This window comes from Pelecanus crispus, chromosome 6 (genome assembly GCF_030463565.1).
Source record: "Pelecanus crispus isolate bPelCri1 chromosome 6, bPelCri1.pri, whole genome shotgun sequence".
Lineage (NCBI taxonomy): Eukaryota > Metazoa > Chordata > Aves > Pelecaniformes > Pelecanidae > Pelecanus > Pelecanus crispus.
This window is the reverse complement of record NC_134648.1, coordinates 24,340,137-24,354,675: the sequence shown is the minus strand read 5'-3', so window position 1 is coordinate 24,354,675 and position 14,539 is coordinate 24,340,137.

The window sequence follows — 14,539 nt, the reverse complement described above, 5'->3', positions numbered from 1 at the left end:
AGATAGCAATTGAGCCTTGCGACTCTCCTTTCTCACTTGATCTTTCTCCTGTCTTTTCCTTTCCTCCTCATCCCTATTATTGTATACCTTCCAGGCCACTTCCAATAACCTGTCTATAGATGTAGCAGCTGCTCCTGCTACCTTCTGCAACTTCCTTCTAATATCTGGGTTTGACTGACCCACAAACAAAGTAACAAACTTCAAAGCATCAGTTTCCTTTTCTGGATCTAAATCAGTCCATTTTCTAGCCACTTCACATACATGACCCCCTGCCTGTCTTAAGGGTGCTTGCAATGCTGCTCCCCTCCTTCTAGTTCGCCCTGCTACTGGGCTGAAATTCTCTCCTCCGTTTTCATTCTCCCTTAGATTTCTACTTGAATTCCCTTGCCCTGGTGCCATCAATAACCACGTCTCATCCTCCTCGCTTTCCGATTCCTTATACTTATTACACCGCTTTCCGATTGTCATGGTTTAGCCCCAGCCAGCAACTAAGCACCACGCAGCCGCTCGCTCGCTCACTCCCCCTACCCCAATGGGATGGGGGAGAGAATCGGAGGAGTAAGAGTGAGAAACACTCCTGGGTTGAGATAAGAACAGTTTAATAATTGAAATAAAGTAAAATAGTAATGATAATAATAACAATATAATAATGACAATAATAATATACAAAGCAAGTGATGCACAATGCAATTGCTCACCACCCGCTGACCGATACCCAGACAGTTCCTGAGCAGCAATCGCTGCTCCCCGGCCAACCCCCCCAGTTTATATACTGAACATGACGTCATATGGTATGGAATAGCCCTTTGGTCAGTTTGGATCAACTATTGTGGCTGTGCCCCCTCCCAGTTTCTTGTGTACCTGGCAGAGCATGGGAAGCTGAAAAGTCCTTGACTAGCATAAGCAGTACTTAGCAACAACTAAAAACATCAGCGTGTTATCAGCATTCTTCTCCTACTAAATCCAAAACACAGCATATGCCAGCTACTAGGAAGAAAATTAACTCTATCCCAGCCAAAACCAGAACACCGATGCTACATGCTGAGCAGCATCGTTTTGGTCCCTTATTTTTCACTTGCTCTAAAGCGAGAATATTAGAGTCTTTAACAACTAACCCACATTCCTTCCGACTATTCCGAATATTTCTTAGTGTAAAGAACAAATCCACATACGGCACTTCATCCCATTTTCCTTCTCATCTACCAAACAACATCAACTGTAATACAGTATTATATTTCAAAGTTTCATTCTTTGGCCACTTTTCCTGATCTTCTGACACATAGACAGGCCACCACTGATTACAATATTCTATCAATTTCTTTCATGTCAGCAGATCCCCTCCAAACTTGTTCCAATTCTTTAAAATACAACCTAATGGGGAAGCCTTAGCTATTCCCCCTTCCTGGGAGGATAGCACATTTTCCATTCTTATAAATAGTATAATACAGCTTTAACCAAAATTACACAAAGTTACACAAAAGTGCTCTTACTTATTCAAACAATTATATACAATAATACAATCAATACCAATGCCACTGTGCACAGTAATACCAGTGCCACTTGCTCCAGTCATCACCGTATTAACAGAAATAGCTTTATGCAGCTGCAATACCAATAAAACCAATACCAATATTCCACCAACACGTGCTCTGATCATCACAATTTATTTGGGGAATTTTTCAATATTAAGCAATATCTCTTCATTTCGGCTGTGGTGTATTACTCACCACTCCGGGGAATCACTTGGGGAAGTCCCTGGATAAATAGTTCCAGTGCACGCCAGAGTTCCCGTCGCAGTCCCTGGTTGTGGGCGCAAGCCGCAGAAGTCAAAAAGTCAGGGTCCCATCTGGGTTGCCCAAACTGTTACCTGGAAATAAAGCTCCCGAAACCAAAAATGGTTTTGAAAGGAGATACTGCTTTATTCTATGCAGGGTGCAAGGTGGAAGAATTCCACAAATCAAGCACACCAAGTTCGGATTCTATTCCCTTATTTATACATTGAATATACAATCTCCACACCTTTCTAATACACAATCATTAACCTGTCTCCGTGCACTCATCTTCATTGGTTAACAGCTTACTCGCATAGTGTTTAAAGCTATAGTGTCTTTTTAATTCACTGCGCTTGCGCAGGAGTAGTGTGGGGGGTACTTGCTTCAGTCCTTAATTGGGTTGGTGGTGGCGATCTCCCCCTGCCCAAATTACCTCTTACCCAGTTTCTCCTATTTTGTGCATGCCCGTTTGTTTTACCGTCTCCTTATCTTGGAAGGTCAGCAACCAGCCGCTTAGCCATCCTCCCTTCCTCCTCAGTGTAGCAAAATATGCATTACTTCATTACTACTCAAGGACTATATTTCATTAGTATAACAAGATCTACTGCTTGAAGGCAACAGCTGTGCTCCTCCCTTTCTATTACTTATGCAGATGAAACAGAAAGGGGTGAGAATCAGAGCTGGCCACCCACCTTACATCATGAAGTACTTCCCTTTTGCCAAAACATTAATTTAAAGGAGAGTAAAAATGGACCCAAGTTTGCACAGAAATATATAATTAATGAAAAGGTGTCAGACAATTAAATAATTTTATTATTTTGGGAGCCTGATCTTGTCTACACTAAGATTCATGTTCTCTGGCTTGGCATGTGTTCCTGTGTAAAGCCAGACATCCATTTCTCTTCTGTGACTCAGTTTTACTATCTGTAAAGTGTATTTCATCCTATTGTGATATGAAGCCTTACTAGGCAAACAATCAAAGCAACTCTGAGATTCCCAAACAAAGCCCTGATTTTCCTTCAAGTGCAGCATTGCCAAAAGGTAGATCCAGTTCAGGGTCTCTGCCTCATGAAATTAAATAGGAAGCATTCCTCTATGCACTTTGCTTGGCCGGTGGAACATAGACCCAGAACAAAGGACAGAGCCAAGCTAAGCATGATGCCAAGATGCTTGGAGATACCAGCAGTGTGGGCTTTGCACCCTGGCCAGCGAGCGGCAGGTTTGCTCTCAGCCTTGCCCAGGGTGGGGGCTATTAAACCAGTGAGGCAAAAAACACCACAGGAAATTATCTTAAGAGAAGAAGAATCGAGGAACCTCCTGAACCCAGGTTTATTTGAAACTGCCACAGCTGCTGGAGCATACGCTCCTGGGTGAAGTCAGACCATAGGCACTTTGCATTTTGGGGCTGTCAGCACATCCTTCACTGTCACATCCCCTCAGCTCTCCAGCTGGCATACACCTGTGTCTTGCTCCTGGCTCTTGGTAGTGCAGATGCCCGAATACAGAAGAAGCCTTTCTTTCAGCAGGTTCAGAAAGAATGACAAAATGGTTTCTCCTCTAACTTCCCAGTCAGAGCACCCCTTAATCCACTTCCAGCAAAAAGACCTGGATTAGTTTAAACAATGTAAGTACATGCTGTGAGTTATTCTGGTTGGTTTTGCCTGGAGCAGGACTGAGAGTGCTTACACAAACCAGTTTGCCAGAAGAGCTGATGAACTATGGTGGCTATAGCTGGAGGAGGAGGAGGTATCACCTCCGGCTGGCACAGCTGGATCGGGGATAGGACTTGTGGCCATGGCCCTCTGCCTGAAAGGAGAAAACTTGCTTCTTTTCCCTTTCTACTACAGAAGATAAATTTTATCCCTGGGATGTGTGTGGGAGAAGCCCAGTAAATCTGCACAGTGAGGCACAGTTTCAGTGCTATGGTTGCTTTAATGTGCAGTTGGAGCAAAAGGAAATACAGCTGAATGAAAGAGCCTCCTTGAGATTCATAGAATAATAGAATCACAGAATGCTTTGGGCTGGAAGGGACCTTTAGAGGTCATCTAGCCCAACCCCCCTGCAGTAAGCAGGGACAGCTTTTAACTAGATCAGGTTGCTCAGAGCCCCATCCACCCTGACCTTGAATGTTTCCAGGGATGGGGCCTCCACTACCTCTCTGGGCAACCTGTTCCAGTGCTTCACCACCCTCATCGTAAAAAATTTCTTGCTTATATCCAGTCTAAATCTATTCTTCTTTAGTTTAAAACCATTATTCCTTGTCCTGTCACAACAGGCCTTGCTAAAAAGATTCTCCCCATCTATCCTATAGGCCCCCTTTAAGCACTGGAAGGCTGCAATAAGGCCTCCTCACAGCCTTCTCTTCTCCAGGCTGAACAACCCCAACTCTCTCAGCCTGGCCTCATAGGAGACGTGCTCCAGCCCTCGGAGCATTTTTGTGGCCCTCTTCTGGATCTGCTCCAAAGGGTCCATGTCCTTCTTGTGCTGAGGACTCCAGAGCTGGACGCAGTACTCCAGGTGGGGTCTTACCAGAGCAGAGTAGAGGGGCAGAATTTACCTCCCTCGACCTGCTGGCCACGCTTCTTTTGATGCAGCCCAGGATACAGTTGGCTTTCTGGGCTGCAAGCGCACATCGCTGGCTCATGTCCAGCTTTTCATCCACCAGTACCCCCAAGTCCTTCTCTGCAGGGCTGCTCTCAATCCCTTCATCTCCCAGCCTGTATTGATATCGGGGGTTGCCCCATCCCAGGTGCAGGACCTTGCACTTGGCCTTGTTGAACCTCATGAGGGTCACACAGGCCCACCTCTCCGGCTTGTCCAGGTCCCTTTGGATGACATCTCATCCTCCTGTTGTGTCAACCGCCCCACTCAGCTTGGTGTTGTCTCTAAACTTGCTGAGGGTGCACTTGATCCCACTGTCTTTATCATTGATGAAGATATTAAACAGCACTGGTCCCCGTACAGACCCCTGAGGGACTCCACTTGTCACTGGTCTCCATTTGGACATCGAGCCATTGACCATGACCCTCTGGATGCGACCATCCAACCAATTCCTTATACACCAAATGGTCCACCCATCAAATCCATATATCCCCAATTTAGAGAGAAGGATATTGTGGGGGACCGTGTCAAAGGCTTTACAGGAGTCCAAGTAGATGACATCCATTGTTTTTCCCTTGTCCACTGATGCAGTCACTCCTTCATAGAAGGCCACTAGGTTGGTCAGGCAGGAGAATCAATCAGGCAAAGAAGTTGTTGAGTACCTCAGCCTTCTCCTCATCTGTTGATATAAGGTTGCCATTCTTGTTCATCGGGGGTGTGGGGGGGTACACTTTCTTTAACCTTCCTTTTCTGGTTGGCATACCTGTAGAAGCCCTTCTTGTTATTCTTTGCATCCCTTGCCAAATTCAGCTCCAGCTGCGCCTTGGCCTTCCTGACCCCATCCCTACACAGGCAGGCAGCTTCCCTGTACTCCTCCCAGGACACCTGTCCCTGCTTCCACTGCCTGTGCAGTTCCCTCTTACTCTTTAGTTTGACCAGCAGGTCTTGACTCAGCCATGCTGGTCTATTCCCTTCCTTGCCTGATTTCTTACACTTGGGGACTGAGAGCTCTTCCGCTCCACAGAAGGTGTCCTTAAAGATCTGCCAGCTCTGTTCCATTCCCCTGTCCCTGAGGACTGTTTCCCAGGGGGTCCTTCTGACTAAGTCCTTGAAGAGCTGGAAATTTGCTTTTCTAAAATTTAGGGTCCTGACTGTACTCCTCGCTTTTCCCATGTCCCTCAGGAGCGTGAACTCCACCAACGCGTGATCACTGCAGCCCAGGCTGCCTCCAGTCTTGACATCACCAATGAGCTCACTTGCATTGGTGACCACCAGGTCCAGTATTGCATCCCCTTGGGTAGGGGTGACTATTACCTGGCTTAGGAAGTTTTCATCTATGCATTCCAGGAATCTCCTGGATTGCCTACAGCTTGTCGTGTTGCTTTTCCAGCAAATGTTGGGGTGGTTGAAGTCCCCCAGCAGGATGAGAGTCTGCAAGCGCGAAGCCTCCTGGAGCTGCAGGAAGGCTCCATCAGTAGGCTTCCCTTGATCAGGCAGCCTGTAGTAGACACTAACCACCAGGTTCCCTTTGTTGCCTCTGTCTCTGATTCTTACCCATAAGCTTTCGACCTGCTTGTGGCTATTCTTCAGGGACAGCTCTTCACACTCTATCGATTTCTTTATGTAAAGGGCAACGCCTCTGCCCCTCCTTCCTCGCCTGTCCCTTCTGAACAGCCTGTAGCCATCGATAGCCACATTCCAGTCATGGGATTCATCCCACCAACTTTCAGTTATGGCAATCAGGTCATAGCTTTCTAGCAGCACAGTAGCTTCTAACTCCTCCTGTTTGTTCCCCATGCTGTGCGTGTTCGTGTAGAGGCATTTCACCTGGGCCGTTGGCTGTGTCTCCTTCTTAGTGGAACATCCCTTGTTTTCCTTGAGGTGTTTCACAGAGGTTTCCTTGTTGGCTCCTACTACGTCAGGAGCCCCAGCTCATCTCCACAAGACTTGGACCGTGCTGCAGAGTCCCCAGCACGCCTCTTGGCAACAGGTTGAGGGCTCATAGTAGCACCTTGTCCCTCTAACCATTGTGTACCATCCCACAGCTTGTCACAGGCAAGCCTGGTATTTTCCCCCTCTTCACATCTAGTTTAAAGCTCTGTCAATGAGCCCTGCAAGCTCCTGAACAAAGACCCTCTTTCCCTTTGAGAAAGGTGGCTCCCATTTGACGCCAGCGAGCCTTGTGCCTTGTAGGCCGTCCCATTGTCAAAAACCCCAAAGTTGTGACAGTGGCACCAGCCACGGAGCCATGTATTAAGAGATCGGGTCCTCCTGTTCCTTCCAATGTCACTTCCCACTACTGGAAGGAGGGAGGAAAAAATAACCTGTGCCCCAGATTCCCTCACTAACGGTCCCAAGGCCCTGAAGTCTCTTTTAATCACCCTTGGGCTATGCACTGCAACTTCATCACCACCCACGTGGAAGAGCAGTAATGGGTAGCAGTCCGAGGGCCGTACCAGGCTGGGAAGTCTCCTAGTGATATCTTTGACCTGGACTTCTGGGATGCAGCAGACTTCCCTATGAGGAGGGTCTGTCTGGCATACTGGACCCTCTGTCCCCCTCAGAAGGGAGTGTCCTACAACTAGGACCCTTTTCTTCCTTGTGGAGGTGGTAGTAATATGGGAGGTAGGTCTCTGTGGTCTTGGCAACTCCTCTGGTGCAGACGGATCAATACCCACATCATCCACTGACTGGTCCTCCACATCTAAAGCCTCAAACCTATTGCGCAGAGGCACCTGGGGAGTCATGGTGGGCAAGGAAAGGGTTCGCTTGCTGCCCCGATTGTGGACTTGTTTCCACTTGCTGCTTCCCTCTAAGACCCTGCCTACATCCTGGTGGCCGGAGGATACTGGAACCCTTTGGTCATGGGCTTTCTCTGGTGGCTGTCCCTATTCAGGTTTCTGGGAAGTCAGAGTGTGGTCCCACCAGTCTATCTCCTGCTCAGACTCCCTGATGCTCCGTAGCCTGTCTACTTCCTCTCTTAGCTCTGCCACCAGGCGGAGTAGATAGTCCACCTGGTCACAGCGTACACAGCTGTTCCCTCCACTGCCATCTGTTCCCAGTGCAAGCTGGTGGCACTCCCTGCAGCCGGAGACCTGGACTGAGCTGGGAGCTCAGTCTGGGTAGATACATCCCTTCTGGCGAGTGCAGAGGATATAGCCTTCCACTGGGTGGATACCATGGCCATGCCTAGGCTACCTCTCAGCAGTTCAACTTACTAAACCTACCTCTTAAGCTAGGAGGAGGGACTTTGCCTTCCCCGCATACCCTCCCTGCTCAAACTGCCATGCAAACTGATGTGCCACGCCCTTCTGACACACCACGTCCTGTTTGCCATGCTCCTGGTCACTCGCGCTCCCTGAGGGCTGCTTTTATAGGTGAGGGGGTTTGGCCGCCATCACTCCTGTCCCTGCCCACACTGCGTCAGAGGTGCCACTTGTCAGCAGCTCACTCTTTCCCACTCTTTCCTGCTCTAGGGGGGGCTGGGGTGCCCTCTCTCTCCCTGTGCTTTTGCCACCTTAGGAAGGATGCCCCGGCATGATCCTCCGCTCTGGAGCCCTTTGCCTCGGTGACTTCCTTGGCCAACACTGGCCAGGGAGGGTGGTACATGCCTGTGGGGATTGTAGAGGGAGAAAACTGATAATGGAAAAGCTTGCAAAATCCAAACTTAATCTCTAGCGCTGCAGAGAACTAATCCTCACACTTGACATTAATCTTTTCAATGGAGATATAACACCCTTATCTTCCATGTTGCTCATTGAGCCAGAAAGTAGGGCCTATGGCCTTTATAGGCTGGATATGGTGCTGCAGAAATCCTTACACCAACATTGTCTTTCTGCTCACTCTTCTTGAGATTTTCAGTATGGACTGGGCTCTCTTTGATGACAGCCCACCTCTGCTCTTTTTTAAGAAACATACCCATGTGTAGTCCTGATAGAGCCCCTTCTCTTGAAATAAGAAATCTCTCTTGGCCCAGCAAGGAGTAGGCCATTGGCAAGTAGTACTGTAACAACCTGCCACCCATGGCACCCCAGTGGAAGATCTCCAGACTGGGAGCTGGCTGGCAGTGGGTATGGCTCTGGTCTTTTCCATCGTCTTGTATGCAGCATCACCTGGAGGGCCCTCATACTTTGAGTTTGCTGTCACAAAATAGGTATTTGTGTTGCAAATGATGGCAGCCCAATTAGCCTGGAGGCAAAAGCCTTGTTTTCCTCACTGGAGCACAGACCATACAGCTTGCCCTACATGCAGCACTCAAGCCAAAGCCCACTGAATTTTTCAGTCTTCTGGACCAGGCCTGTAAGTTCACCCATCTCTAACTCTTTCTGACCCACAGGCCTTTCTGGAGATTTTTTATTTCTTCCTCCCCGTGCCCCACCCCCCCTTCTGTTTTTGTTGTTCTTACTTCCGTTTCTTTAAAGAGAGAGGCTCTAAGTGAATACAACACATTGCACAAGCCCTTGCACTAACCAGGGCCTTGAGGCAGGGATATTTAGATGCTCACCCAGCATCTCCATAAGCTGCAAGATAGCATATTGGCTTCTATGGAATCAGGAAATGTTGAACTTCACTGTTTGAGATAAAACTCAAAGGATATAATCCTTCATTCATCAGTGGCCATGCTATGGCAGAGCAGCCCAGCCTGCCCAGAGTCTAAAAGCAAACTGTGAAACAAATCTGTATATATGTGTTTTAATACACATTAATTGCAACTAGAATTAGACTTCCTTGGACTGCCAAAACTATAAACACAGTCAAAATCTTCAGGGTTTCCAGATAACTCTAGGATTTGTGAATAACAGAGAAACAGGCAATAGCAAGGGAAGTAATCAAAGCTCCTATATATCATATTGATTAAAACACAAGGACAGCCCTTCAAGGAGGAACCTTGTGTCAGGAGGGAGATTATATTGGTTGCTCTCGTAAGCTGCTTCCAGTTCTGCCAGTGGCGATTCAGGACATACGACTATTTTGTCATAGATAAAAACAAATCTGTGTTTTCAGCCTCTCTGCAGTAAAGAAATAGCCCAGGAAGGATACATGTCTTAACTAACCCCTTGGGAACAGAGGACAATAGCAAATAACAAACAGAATACGGCACAGATGGAAAGCATTTTGACAATGAATCCTTTGAATTCAGATGATTTTTTTGTTTGTTTTCATACAAAAGAAAAATTCACCTCTGTCTGGCAGCCTAGCAAAAGGTCACACAACACTGGAGCCCTGTATAAGTCCAATTTCAAAGACCCAAATGAGGCACTGTGTGGATTTCACCTACCGACTGTCACTCTTCTGTTGGCAGGAATTCCAGCTGTGCATGGGTTGCCACTTCACTACATAGGATGCAGGAGCAGGATCGAAGTATGACAAGTTGACACCACTATTTCCTTTGAGCAACACATGCCCACCTTTGACATCACTTGGATGTCATCACTTGGAGCAAATGGGCCTATTTAAACTTGATATAAGCAGGTGCATGTTGCCCCTTGGCTATACACAAACACTCGGAAAGAACAATTAAAGCAAGAAGAAAACAAAATGTTTTTTCCTTTGCAGCCCAAGCACAGGACACCTGTGCAGCAGGGTGAGGAGAAGAGGGGAGAACAAAGAACAGTTTGTACCGGGCCGACAGAGAAGAGAGATGCTCTGCTTTTTTATGAGCCACTTCTCACCAGTGTAAGAACCTGAGCTGGAGCAGATTCTAGCAGACTCCAAAATGGCAAAAGTTTGTCCCATGTATTTCATGGAAACAGAATTTTCTTCCAAGATATTTTCTAGCTGATTTTCTATAGAGCAGAAAGAAAAGCCATCTTCTTGGTGAGGGGATTACTTGGCCTCACAAGAGCTTGTCTGTTGGCAGTGCTGCTCAGCTCACATCATGTCTGTAATATCATCATTAACTGTATGAGGTTTAACAAGGCCAAGTGCCGGGTCCTGCACCTGTGCTAGTCTGGTAGCTTGTGCTATGGCCTCTCTGCCTTCTGCAAGCCTTGGCAGCCACGTGGATTTGGGAGCTGCACCATATGAGCCCTGCAGATTTCAGCATGGCCTTTGTTTAAATTGCCTTCAAGTGTTAATTCTGAGAGACGCCAAACACCCAGAACTCTATTTAAAGCCACTGAGCACCATGGATACGGCACACCTAGGGACACAGGGCCCCTGTCCTGGTTTTGGCTGGGATAGAGTTAATTTTCTTCCTAGTAGCAGGCATAGTGCTGTGTTTTGGATTTGAATGTTGATAACACACTGATGTTTTTAGTTGTTGCTGAGTACTGCTTATGCTAGTTGAGGACTTTTCAGCTTCCCATGCTCTGCCAGGTACACAAGAAACTGGGAGGGGGCACAGCCACAATAGTTGATCCAAACTGACCAAAGGGCTATTCCATACAATATGACGTCATGCTCAGTATATAAACTGGGGGGGGTTGGCCGGGGAGCAGCGATTGCTGCTCGGGAACTGTCTGGGTATCGGTCAGCGGGTGGTGAGCAATTGCATTGTGCATCACTTGCTTTGTATATTATTATTATCATTATCATTATTATATTGTTATTATTATCATTACTATTTTACTTTATTTCAATTATTAAACTGTTCTTATCTCAACCCAGGAGTGTTTCTCACTCTTACTCCTCCAATTCTCTCCCCCATCCCATCGGGGTAGGGGGAGTGAGTGAGCGGCTGCGTGGTGCTTAATTGCTGGCTGGGGCTAAACCACAACACCCCTGAAAGTGACTGTTCACCCATGGAAAGCCTCAGCCATGCCCCTGAGCAGCTGTGGTCAGGGAGATGGCAGCACTTACCAACTGTGCTCGAAAGTCACTGTCCTTGACCTGGGCACAATCAGTGGCAAGGGGGACCCAAACAATGGGAATCAGGGTTATAACCAATTTACTGTCTATAAGCTGTTGTCCAGTAGCAATGACTTTGGATCACCACTAGTTTTCGGTTGTCTTTGAGACAGTGACCTAAGAGATTAAGTCTTCAGCATGTTCTCAAACTCCTTCAAAACAGCAATTTCCTGGAAATGTCTTGTTGCATTGCCTCCAGTGCAGCATTACCTTTTTTTGTTTGTTTTATTTAATTTTGTTGCTATGCCTTTGACCCTCGAGTTTGCTGACCTGCAGTCAGCGGGGACCTGGCTTTTTCATGTTTTCACAGTACAGTGACTCAGGGATGACAAACACTGGAAATAAATGATGGATCAACCCACCTTTTCACTGCCCAGAGCTTGAACTTTGGAGAGTCCCAGGAGAGCACTGGCAGCCAGGGTAGCACTCAGCAGCACCTCAGGGCACAAGGGGGACATACAACAGCACGCAGCAAAGTGCTCAGTGTCTCCGCAAAGCAGCACAGGATTGGTTGTGTGTTTGGCCAGCTGTGTCCTGCATTGTGTTAGCAAAACCAGTATTGCCAAGAAGCGGCAGCAAGGAGGCAGAGGTAAGGTTCTCTCCACAAAAGCCACCCCATTCATGCCAGACTTGAGAAGCTCCATGCCTGTGCACTAAATCCTTCCTGCTTTCCCCTGATGCATCTGTCTTTCCCCAGCTCAAGCTCCTGTGTTCCCAGGGATTTACACACACACACACATGCACATCCACAGAGGTGGATTTTGAGATGCCTGATGGCAGTCCAGACCACATGCAGTGCAATAGCGAGGGGCCAGAGCCACACAGGCAAGTCAGGGAGGAGGTGTGCTCACCCTGGTTGTCTGTTGAGCTGACAGGCTCACCACCAAAACATCTTTTCAGCTCGAGTGCTGGTTGATCCTATATCCAAATTGCCTGAAACACCAGGCAATGCAGCTGTACTCTGTTTATTGGCAATACTTGGGCTGAGAGGTTTCCCATCTTGCCTCATCAAGGTCACCTGGTCACTAATGAGTTCTTTGGGGCCGCAGCCATTGGGAAGTACCTGCCAAGAGATCTCACCATTTTCTCACTCACAGAGGAAATGCAGCCATTGGGGATGTGCTGACACCAGCTGTTTTCCTTGTTGCCAGCTTCTCAGGGAGCGGGCTGGTGTGAGGTGGCAGGACGTGGCTCAACATGCAAGTGTCTCACAACCCGCTGGCCAGAGAGCACAGCTGAAGCAGAACAGCCTGGGAGCTCAGGATGGGAACACACGCATTGTACACAATGCAGCCCACTTTGCTGCTTTGCTTTCTCCACTGATGTTTTCATTCAGACAGCCGCAATATAAAGGGGAATAAGGTCAGCTCATGCTTGCAAATAAGAGTGATTCTGAGAAGCTGTCCCAGAATAGATCTGAATGGACTGAATATTAAGGAGCCAAGATGCAGCCCAGCCTCAGGGGCTGAACGGTGTGTATGCATATACACACAGATACAGACTACCTCCTCCTTCCCCCTTTCCTCCTCCACTTTCTGCAGCTGTATCCAGAGCTTCCCTTGCCAAAGCTGCTGATTGAGGAAGCAATGCTTTACCATAGTTTTAGGGTGACTATTTGCCATGAGAGCAGCTGTTTCCCAAGTGAGGTGTAAAACAGAGGACCACCACTGATTATTAAAGTTCCCAAGACACATTTCCACTAGGGGATTTTTTAACTTCTGCTGCTGGACCAAAATTTTCTCCATTATATTGCTGCTGCAGACTTTCTTGGGAAGATCCTTCCCTTTCTCTCCTGCAGTTCCACCTCCCCAGTATGCGCAACAACTGCCAATATACATATTGAAGAATCTTGTACCTGTTGGAAAGGAATCAAACCTCCTTTGAATTGGACAATAGAAATAAAGGTTTTCTGGAAAGGAAAATTCTCATTTGCACAACTAGGAAGCAAGATGCAGCTCCACGTTACTCATCTTGAACTCCTTGGACAGTGGAGAGATCTGCTAGGGTCACCTCAGGAAACAGCATTAGGAGCCTGGGAGGGAGCAGCCTCAAAATAGGTGGCCAACTGCCCTGGGGCATGCAGCTATCCCTGCAGGCTGAAGACTCTGCTGCCACTTAATCGTTGGCTTCTTTGCATCACTGGAACTAATTAACAGCAAGCACAGTGGTGAAATACTTTCTGCATTGACATATGGTCACTGTAAGCAATCCAGAGCTGTGAGCTCACTGCGTGCTGCCTGCAGAGCAGTAAGCTAACAGCAAGAGCTTTCACTGACACCAGTCCTGGTCTGGCTTAACGTAGCAATGCTGCTTCCCCACAAAGCTCCCATGAGCTGTCTTCTCACCTGACTTTCATTCCTTTATCCTGTTGCTGAACAAGACACTTGAAGCCAACAAAGTTTCAGTATCTGGGCAATCTTCTCCTACTATAAATACCAGCAGCCTCTTTTGGTAAAGTGCCGTCAGCCCAGCTCTTCAGCAAGCGATGCTGGCAGGTGCATTGTTAGCCTGTCTGCAGAGGATGCAAAATTGCACCTAACTTCTCTCCCTCACCCCAGAACAAGCCTGGAGGAATATCCTGTGCCATCTGACTTGCCTTCATTAAGTTTTCTCTTCTGCTTTGCACTGGACAGTCCATAAGGTAGGTTAACCATGCAAGACTGAAAATAATAATAATAACTGAGCAAATAGGACACACAAATTGGAAGGAGTAAGGAACCTCTGTGGTACTAGGACTGCTGAGGGGCCTTTGCAAGGCTATTCTTCGTTGTGACAGCAAGAGCCTGCAAACTACACAGGTAGTACAACAGCAGATATATAGCATCTAAAATGCTATGTTTCTGAACTTCCACATGAATCTTAAATCCTTGAGCTCTCTCTCTCACACACATACACACAGGGCAGTTCTGATCATCTGAATGAAAGAAGAAACATTATGCATAGACAGCTAACATAATTTTCAGTGGAAAAAGTAGATATTATGTGCTGTTTAGGCCAATAAGAATTTGAGATTGACTGAGGACATATTGCATAAATGTATACGCCCAGCTCTTCTCTACCTCTAGACACACACCTACTTTCTTTAGCTTAATAACTATGAGATGTCTCATTATATCCCCACACCGAACATCTCAAGTCAAACTGCAGTGTGTATGGCAATCATGTTTTCAGGGTGTCAGCCCCCTATTTCCACACTCTTTTTTTGGTTTCAGCTTGATTTGTGCTGCTTCTCCTTCACCACCTAACACAGCCCACATAGCCCTGGCTGCATCAGAGTAGCTCAGGGGCCACAGCTAGGCCAAGGCAAAAGTCACAAC